This window comes from Palaemon carinicauda, chromosome 16, assembly GCF_036898095.1.
Source record: "Palaemon carinicauda isolate YSFRI2023 chromosome 16, ASM3689809v2, whole genome shotgun sequence".
Classification (NCBI taxonomy): domain Eukaryota; kingdom Metazoa; phylum Arthropoda; class Malacostraca; order Decapoda; family Palaemonidae; genus Palaemon; species Palaemon carinicauda.
In genome coordinates this window covers 58,812,983-58,822,982 of record NC_090740.1, presented here as the reverse complement: position 1 = coordinate 58,822,982, position 10,000 = coordinate 58,812,983, and positions in this window count along the sequence as shown.

The window sequence follows — 10,000 nt, the reverse complement described above, 5'->3', positions numbered from 1 at the left end:
TGCTGGTGTTGGATTTTGGGTGTATGTTTCTAATTTTAGCTATAAACATGTGCGCCCTTTAACATCCCCTATCTTTACAAAAGAGCTAAATGGTATCCTGACTGCTATTAAAAATATAGTAGTAATGAAAGAGGGTAAATGTATTATTTTTGATGATGCAAAAAGTGCGTTTAGTTTTAAAAATAGTTTTGAAAATAGTAGAGGGGATCTATATTGGTTCCAGTGCAGGTGAAAAAGTAGAGTTTTACTGGGTTCCGGCTCATGTGGGTGTGTCTGGTAATGAATTGGCAGACTAATTAGCAAAATAGGAAGCAGAGAAATTACTTCCTGGAATATATCTTTTTCCTAGTAATGATATTTTGCCTGATTTCAAAAAGTCTCTTTGTGATGTTTGGCAACATTACTCAAATTCTATTTATCAGAATAAGATAAAGGAAATAAATGCTATACCTCCATGGAAGTATGGTAATATGTCAAGAAGGTGGGAGACGGTGCTCTGCCGCCTTAGAATTGGCCACACACGTTTGACTCACAGGTTCCAGATGACTGGCAGGTGTCATCCATTTTGTGATGATTGTTTGGTTCCTCTGAGCATTAGGCATTTACTTACTGAATGTCCCAGTCTTCTGGGTATCAGGGAACAATTCCTGTCTTAAGCTCGTGGTGAGGATGCCAGGTACATCTTCATCAAGATTCTTGGAGGGGGCATTTTTTTTTATGATACCAGTTGCATTTTTAAGGGATTTTGACATAGGAAAAATCTATTTTTCATTGATATGTCTTCCTGATAGAAGCTCCTCTAGGCAGCTTTCTACTTGGTATATTTCTGTGAATAATATACCAAAGAAGTTTACCTGTAGAGGTATCACGGGGTTACTATCCCCAGATGGAGTATCCCGAAAGATATTGTGTATGTAACAGGGCCGTATTTAAATACAACCACTGCTATCCTACCCAGAATAGAGTTAACCTTGTGTAGAAGGATATGGGATAGATTTGATAACGTGGGAGAGCCGTTACAACTCCAATACCAGTGTATTAATGTAAACAAATTCGCTGGTCTCCATTCCTTTTAGCAGCGTCATTTTGATTAACTGCATGGGAAATTTCTACTTTGTTTTTCACAAAGTTTTAGTATTTTATGATTTTGGATGCTTTTACTCCTCTTTCTCCACTTAAATTGAGAACCATGTGGTTTGCTTTGATTAAGAATTTCGTTTCTCTCTCGGTTATATTTTGTGATGCGCATGTTTTTCGATTCGTTTCGATCACATTGCCAGTGCTGGTAACTCATGATTTCAAATTCCTCCTTTTTGCATATGAATCTCTTTACTTTGTGTTCCCTAGTCTACACCTTAGGCTAGCGTTTCCTCCTACCCCCTTCTTGCCACAGAACCGTATGGCTCTTGTGGTGGATGGCACACCTCTCTTGCTATCTATGCATCGTATCTGGAACTGCCTTCTTGAAGGGATTCCCTTGGGAGTTTATAGATGGTCGGTTCACTATCGACTTAGGTCGGCAATGATCCCTAGTTCATATTGGAAGCTAGCCTTCTTGCTCGTTTTTATATATATTAAATTTTAAAAGTATCATTGTCAAGTTATTTATTAATTTGTGTTTTTATTTTAGTTTTTTTCTTAGTTATTAATTGTTATTTAAGCATACTTAAATCAGCATCAATAACTACTAATGTTATGATGCCATATAAGTTCGAACTCTTATCCACACCGAAGCATTTATAATAAATAAACCTCCAGTGGATATATTAGTGTGCTACTGTTGTTAACACACATTTAGTATGTTAGTTGGGATGTTACATCTTCAAGTAAAGTCAATCAAGTTAACTTTGAAATGGTTTATTCTTTAAAAACAACAGTGTTAACATCTCCATCACAGGAGTATAGCTGGTTTGGTTGGATGACCATTCCATATGATGTATTGACAAGAACTGGCTAAAATATCGATATCACAGATATCGTATAGTCAGTTATCTCAGCATTTAAACACAAAATGTAAACTAAACATTAGTATAGGAAGACACCTGCATCCGGTGGCGACACAACTCTTTCACACGGTTCTATTTGTGGTTATTCTTCATAAAAATGTTACATTGCTAAGACCTGGTATTCGCATCCTGTTATGATCTGTCTGACTACAGCACTTCTCACACTAGCTTCTACTTCCACAATGACGTATTACGTCATGTGTTTTAAACATGTAATATATGATTATTACATCATCTCAGCCAGCTATCTCAATTTCTTTAAAAAAATTTAACAACATGTAAAAATATGTTTACTAGGAGTGTGACTGGAGATATGTATTATTCTTTGTTTAACTTTAGCCATAAGTAAATGAGGATGAATGTTCAAATAGGCACATTAAAAAAAAATAATAACAATAATGCATATGAACCGATATTACCAAAGCAAAGAAAAAATGCATGATACATACAGATCACATATATGGTACATTGTTAGCAAATGATTATATGGTACCAAAAAAAAAATACTGATATACATATGATTCGGTAACTTTGTTAAAGAATAATTGTTACCTTTGTCAGAAATATAGATTATTACAATACAGTAATTAATAAAAATATTTGTTACCTTGGTAAAGATACAATTTTAGTGCACAAACACGAATTCCTGGTACGTACACGTACCACGGTTTCGTACATATATATATATATATATATATATATATATATATATATATATATATATATATATATATATATATATATATATATATATATATATATATATATAGGGCTTATATATGTTATTAGATGCCCATAGACTCTGTTTTTTTTTTTCTTTTTTTTTAACATTGCGGCTTATATGTTTTATTAGATGCCGAAAAAAATGATTTGTTTTTTAAATGTTTTTTAAAATGTTTTTTAAAAATGCAAATGTTCTATAGTCTCTTCAATTACATATTACTAGCGTACTAACTGCTTTTCGTACACAATACTTTTCCAAGACAATTTTACTCCTTTGAGCGAATGAAGTGGCCACTTTCAAACGGCTTTAAATTGAATTAAATAAGGAGTTTTGTCTGGACATGGCAAAACGTTCTGTTTGAGCTACAAACTATTGTCCCTTAACCTACGCCAAACAAAGATGTTAACGGCGATAAATATCATCACCGTCACAACTGTTCCTGCTAGTAGTATGGGGTGAAGAAATTCTTTATAAGTCAGTGACAGGTGGTCCATCTCGGTCAATTTCATCAACCGCTTGGCTACCTGTTTGTTGTATGGGAGAGGTATTGATGGAACCGTTGTTGACCACGTGAAGTTCGCGAAGTAGGCTCGTTCTCTGATGATGGTTTTTATACCTTTCACCATGGAATTAGGGGATGTTCTGATACAACCATCTGCTGCAACGAAGATTTGGGAATAGGACGTGGATCCGTCCGGGCATGATACATTGAAGCCGGCCTTGTCGTATCGTATCCATGAGCCGTTCTTCAGTCTGCAATTGAACTCATTATTGTCAAAGGGATAAAGCTTATCCAGACAATTTTCACTTGTATGGGAGAGAGCACCGTCTAGCACTATACCTAACTCGCATGAATCCATTAAGTTTTTATGGAATTCAAATGAGTCAGCTGTACATATTTTTCCATCCATTACGTCTGAACAGTGAGTTAATTGATTTAAGTCAATATGTGTCCTGTCAAACTGGATATTACTGGATTTGAGTGATTCGTCATGAAAGTCGGAAATGGTGATATCCTGTAAGATTGCCAGGCATCAGAAGAATCAAAGGGAATTGTAATCATAATCCTGTTATTTTCAACGCTTACTGTAATTAGGCTGTAATAAAATTCTAACCTACGTGCGTCTAACAAAGGAATATAGCCTAGTTTCTCCCGTCCGTTCTCCACAATTAACTTTAAGTATTTTATTGGCAACAAATGGGGTGACAGTACACCTTTAGTTGCTAACGTGATAGCTTTTACATAATCTTTTGATTTCTCAAGGAAATATGCAATTCTGTTATGTATGTGATCTATTTTTGAATCATAATACGTTAACGTTGCCAACAAATCCTGTACTTCCATAATCTGATTGATACTACTTGAATGTTCATTTACTAAACTCATAATTTGATTGATTGAAGCTAACTGATTCCTTAGTTCTGACATAATCAATTCATCTTCATGAGTCAAGAACTCAATTTTCTTATTTTGATTACTAATCTTAAGACGATTGGAAATTCCTAAACCTAAACTTGTAATAGACCCAAAGAAGTTTAGTGCAGCAAAAATAAACGGGTTACGTCTCTCTTTATTTTCGTTTCCTACAGTCCACATCAAAAGGTCACAAGCCAAAGATTCTGTCTCGTAAGTCTTATTTTGCAAGTCATCAGATAGCATCTCTGCAACTTTTAGTGTCGATCCAAGCGAACTCTCTGTATTCAAAGGTAAATGTCTTCTATGCAATTCATCTAATGAGACAGCAAACCTTGAAATGGCGCTTTTTAAGCTAGTGACGTCATTCTCTGGGAGAAAAATTGCTTGCATTCGCACTTCTACAACTACGTTACTTGATGTAATAAAAACGTCTTCTTGTCTTTCAACTATAGTGCCATATTTAAAATCTATACTTTTAGTTTTAGAGCTCATCCCACACGAGAAAAATGTTTGAGCGAACAATATCACTCCCAACAACAAAAAATTCATCTTGGAAACCTGTAATGAGAAAAATATATGTAATTACTCCTGTATTAAGAAGAAAACTTTTAACATACAAATAAAAATCTTTCCCTCACTTCTTTCCCTCTTATTTTAATTTCTTATGTGAGCCAATGGTACGATTCTCTCATCAGTGGGTTGGGATACGTTTTGAACTCTAAACCTATTGGCCGTTAATGTTTCCAAAATGTTAAATGGGCTTTCAAACTTAGGTGTTAGTTTATAATTGAGTCCTTTATATACATTTACCTGTATCTATACATTATCACCCACGATATATGTTTTAGTTGGCTTCGCTATTTTATCATGATTCCTTTTCATTATGATTTGTGATTCTTCTAAATTCTTTCGAAGGATATCAAAACGACTTTTGCTTGCATTTATACATTCTTTTAAAGGATTTGATAGATTAGTTGTAGGCGTTAATACATGGAAAGGCGTTCTAACTGGGGTACCATACAATGCTTCATGCAGTGACATTTTAATTGATATAAATTATGATATGAATGATTCAGAGTACTTAGTACCGCAGGTATTGCAATATCCCAGTTGGGGTCTGATCCCCCTAGTGTTACTCTTAATATATTTAAAACTTTCCTATTTGCTCTTTCCACTAGCCCATTCTACTCTGGGTGATATATCATGGTATTTATTTTCTTTATGCTAAGGAATTCACACAATGAGGTAAGAAAGTGATTATTAAATTCTCCACCCGAGTCTGAGATTATCATGTGTGGAATTCCATGTTTACAAATGTAACACTCGTAAAACTTCCTAGCGCATTCAATCGCAGTTTTAGTTTTAAGCGCTATTAGTTCTGTATATCGAGTTAAAGCATCTACAATTACTAAGAGGTGCTTATTTCCTCTGTCTGATTTGTAAAATCCTGTTAACAAATCTAAATGTATTCTTTCAAAGGGTTGATTGGGCATGGGATAAGCCCTAGGCTGACAGGTGTTTTCGTATGCCCTTTGTTTTCCTGACATGTGCGAAAATTAGCTATGTGTTTTTTTATATCTTTAAGCATTGTATGCCAATAAAACAATGATTTGGCTTTCTGTGACATTAATGAGAACCCCGTGTGTCCATGCAATGGATTTGCATGCAACCAATTCAGGACAGTGGAAATAAGTGAGATTGGTACAGTACCACTACCTGGTCGTTAGTTACATGTGGTGTATTGCTTGTTTTCCTTGTCATGGTCCTACACAGAATATTATCTTTGATTATATAATTCTGCTGCTTATACTTTATATATCCTTTTTCCTTATGATTGCTTTTCAAGCATTTATAATTGTTTCTAATTTCTGATCTTTTCTTTGCTCAGTCTGTAATAATTCAGCGCTCCAGCCCAAATCTTCTTGTTCAGATATCGTTTTAACAATAGGCATGGATGTTGATATATCTATTAATTCAGCTAAAGGCTCCGTACAAGATGACACGGGGTTGCGTGATAATGCATCAGCAATGATATTTGCTTTCCCAGGTAAATACCCGATTCTCGCGCCAAAGTCTTGAATGATCAAATGCCACCGAGTTCGTTTGGGGTTGTGGTTGAAGCCTTTAAACAATTCGGTTAGTGGTTTATGATCAGTAAGAACCTTAACGGGATAACCGTATATTATGAACTTAAAATGCACTAGTGAATTAACAATAGCTAGCCCTTCCTTGTCTATTACTGCATACTTACTTTCGGAAGTTCTCAGTTTTCGAGAATAAAAAGCTATCGGGAAAAATTGTTTATCATATTGCTGAAGCAATACCCCTCCTACTCCTAAGTCTGAGGCGTCTGTTGCAATGAAGAATTCCTTACCGAAGTCAGGAAATTTTAAGATAAGAGAACTACACAGTTCATCTTTCAAGGTATTAAACGCCTGTTGATGCTGCTCAGACTATATGAAATCTACGCCCTTCTTCGTAAGATCAGTTAAGGGAGCAGCTATTATTGAATAATTGCGTATAAAATGCCTGTAATATCCACTACAACCCAGAAATTGCTGTATTCCCTTGACATTAGTAGGTATGGGAAAGTTACGGATAGCCGACACCTTATCATGGACTACTTTAAGACCTTGGCTTGACACCATAGAACCCAAATATATCAATTTTGTTTTGAAAAATTCACAATTACTAATCTTTACCCTTAAGTTATGTTGTCTTAGTCTCTGTAGTACTAGTTCTAATTTACGTAGATGTTTTTCTAAGGTGTTGGAAAAGATTACAAGGTCGTCCATATAGGCATGCAATATATCCCCTAGCAAGTCTCCAAACACTATGTTAATCATTCTTGTAAATGTTATGGGAGCACAACGTAAACCAAAAGGTATCCGTAAAAATTCATAATGTCCCCTGGCTGTGCTGAAGGCTGTGTATGGGATACTATCTTCTTCTAATGATATCTGGTGAAAGCCTTTAAGTAAGTCCAAACTGGTAAAATATTTATTCTGACTTAACAAAGACAAAATATCGTCAGTACATGGCACTGGGAATCGATCAGGGATCGTCTCCTCGTTTAGACGACGGAAGTCTACGCAGATACGCCATGTTCGATCTTTTTTCGGTACAACTATTAATGGAAAATTATAAGGGTTGTTCGATTTGCTAATGACTCCTTCTTCTAACATTTTACCTACTTCATCATTTATTTCATTCTGGAATTTCATAGGGAGTCTGTACGAGGGTACATAGATAATTTTCTGCTTGTCCTTTAACCTTATTTGATGCTCGATCACATCTGTTTTTCCTAAGGATCCATCCGTAGTGGAAAAAACATCATGATATTCAGTTAAAAGTCCAAAAATTTTCTGCTGAATTTCTTCGTCTTGAATGTCTTTATTGATTTTATTTTTAAAATATTGCAAAAGAGATTCATCCGCAACTGACTGAGCGTGATTGATTTCAGCAACGGTAAGAATACGATGTTTATAAGCTTCTACATCCAAGATATGTTGATTTTTGTGAATTACTAAAGTGGTATTTAAATGATTACAGACTTCAATATTACATTGTTGATGTGAGTCTACTGTATAAATAGCTTGTGTGACAGACAATCCGTTAGTTTTCAAAGTGTCGGAATGGATTAATATTTCAGATCCCGGTAATGTTTTCTTTACTTGCACTATTAAATTCGAGGGTACGTTTGGCTCGATAGATTGCGTGCAAGATGATATTACGGGTGAACGAGAATTGTGTTGGGTCGCGTATATTATTTCTTTATTAGTGAGACAAGTTATTGGTTCTTCAACGTACGTTACGGTTACATTTGTCGTCTCCTTTTTATCCAAAACTGATTTTAAGGTATTAGAAGACTTATAGAATTTTCCTTTGATATACACGCCGTGCTTGGCAGGGGCTAAGATAATGTTTTGATTGCCCATAGATGGGTATCCTATAATTACAGCTGGATACATATCAATGTTTTGTACAACAACAAATGTATCGTCAAACGTGCATTTACCAACCTTGAACTTAACATGAGTTATGCCTATTACATTTAATTCATTATTTCCTATACCCGAGAGTCTCACTCCGGATTTTTCTATCGGAAAGTTCAAAAACAACAAATGATGTGTCCTCAAATCCATGATATTACGTGGACTACCAGAGTCAAAAAATAACGTAAAGGATTTGTGTTCTAAATTTACAGCATATAATGTTGGTCGTAACTCATTTTGGCTTATTATTGTATGAATTCGTTGCAAATCTACGGGAGCATGCACTGATTTACTTAATTCGGCCGTGTGTTTCATAGGAAAATCTATCGCCTCACAATGATCTGATAAAACATTAAATTGATTATTCAATACTACTGATGTTGACATGAATGACCTTGACCCATCATCACTCTCTTCCCCACTGGAGTTAATTATGTGGTATTTTCTTTGCTCTGCACATTCTGAAAATTAGTCTGACCTTGCGAGGTCTGGATTCTGAACTACATTGACGTTTGGCTGTTTCTTCTTATTAAAATGAGGATTTTTCTTGTTATTTCCATATGGAACTGACTGTGGAATTGACTGTGTATTTCTAGGATTCTGTTGTGTCTTACGCGAGTAGCACTGACTATATGAATGAGTCGAACTATTATGTATCGAACAGAATTTCGTTCTGCAGTCCGCGATCAAGTGATCTTGACGTTTACAATTATAACACGTCATTCCCGCAACTTGACTATTATTAACTACATTTACTTGTTGTGGCTTTGTTTAATTTTTTGCAAAAACTTGAGTTAACACGGGATCAAGGTTAGGACACTTAGACATGTGTTTCTTTATCTGTTTATATACATCCAATTCCGTACTTGCAGGCGTTAACTTTTTATCAAAACACCGCACTAAAGCTTCAGGCAACATAAGTGTCATGCAAGTTGAATACATTAATTGTAAAAAATCTTTCACGGAGATGTTATCTCTAGTAACCCAAGTGGAATTACCTAAAATATCTTGATATTCATTAAGCCTATCAGCTATGAGAGCTGCTCTCTCAATAACATTAAGCCGAGTCATAGAGGCTTGATTAAGTGTATTTCTTAACGTTAATACTACATCCAAGGCTCCTTCACCCCCATAGACCGCGCGTAACCTAACTTTGAAATCATCCCAGGTAACTGCTTCTTGAAATGAAACACCTCTTAAATACGCACTCGCATCCCCCTTAGAAAAATCTATAAAACTTTTAGCTTCTTGTAATTGTACAAAAGGGTCTATGATTTGTTTGGCATTTAAATGGGCATCGACGGATGAAATCCATGACTCCACATTTTGAGGCAAGAACCCATTAACCCGACCCTGAAAAGGAAGGATTTCTGACCTAGCATTTACAAGTGTCATAATCGGGAGAGGGTTTACCTGTCCTCCTGCGTTACTTGGTCCAGGGGTGGGGCTCACAGGGAGCGTCATGATTACGGTATTTCTTTTCCTATCTCTTCGACCCCTTGCAATTCTATCAAAATATCTATATGAATACAGACGTCCACTGCGTAAACGCATAAGCACTCAATGATAAAGATTATAACAAAATTCCCCATAACAATGCTACTAATACTAAGATATTTCCCGAGAATTTCTGAAAGAAAACGGAACAAAATGATATTTCCTGAGAATTTCTGAAAGAAAACGGAACACAGAGATATTTCCCGAGAATTTCTGAAAGAAAACGGAATTAGCACAAAGAGAGAAAAAAATTCTAGATGAGAATTCGGAGTTGAACACAGTTTCAACAGAAGATTAGCAAACCACTCACCCCAGTAATAATCGACTAACGACTCGTGATAACTACAGCTCACTGCTCAAT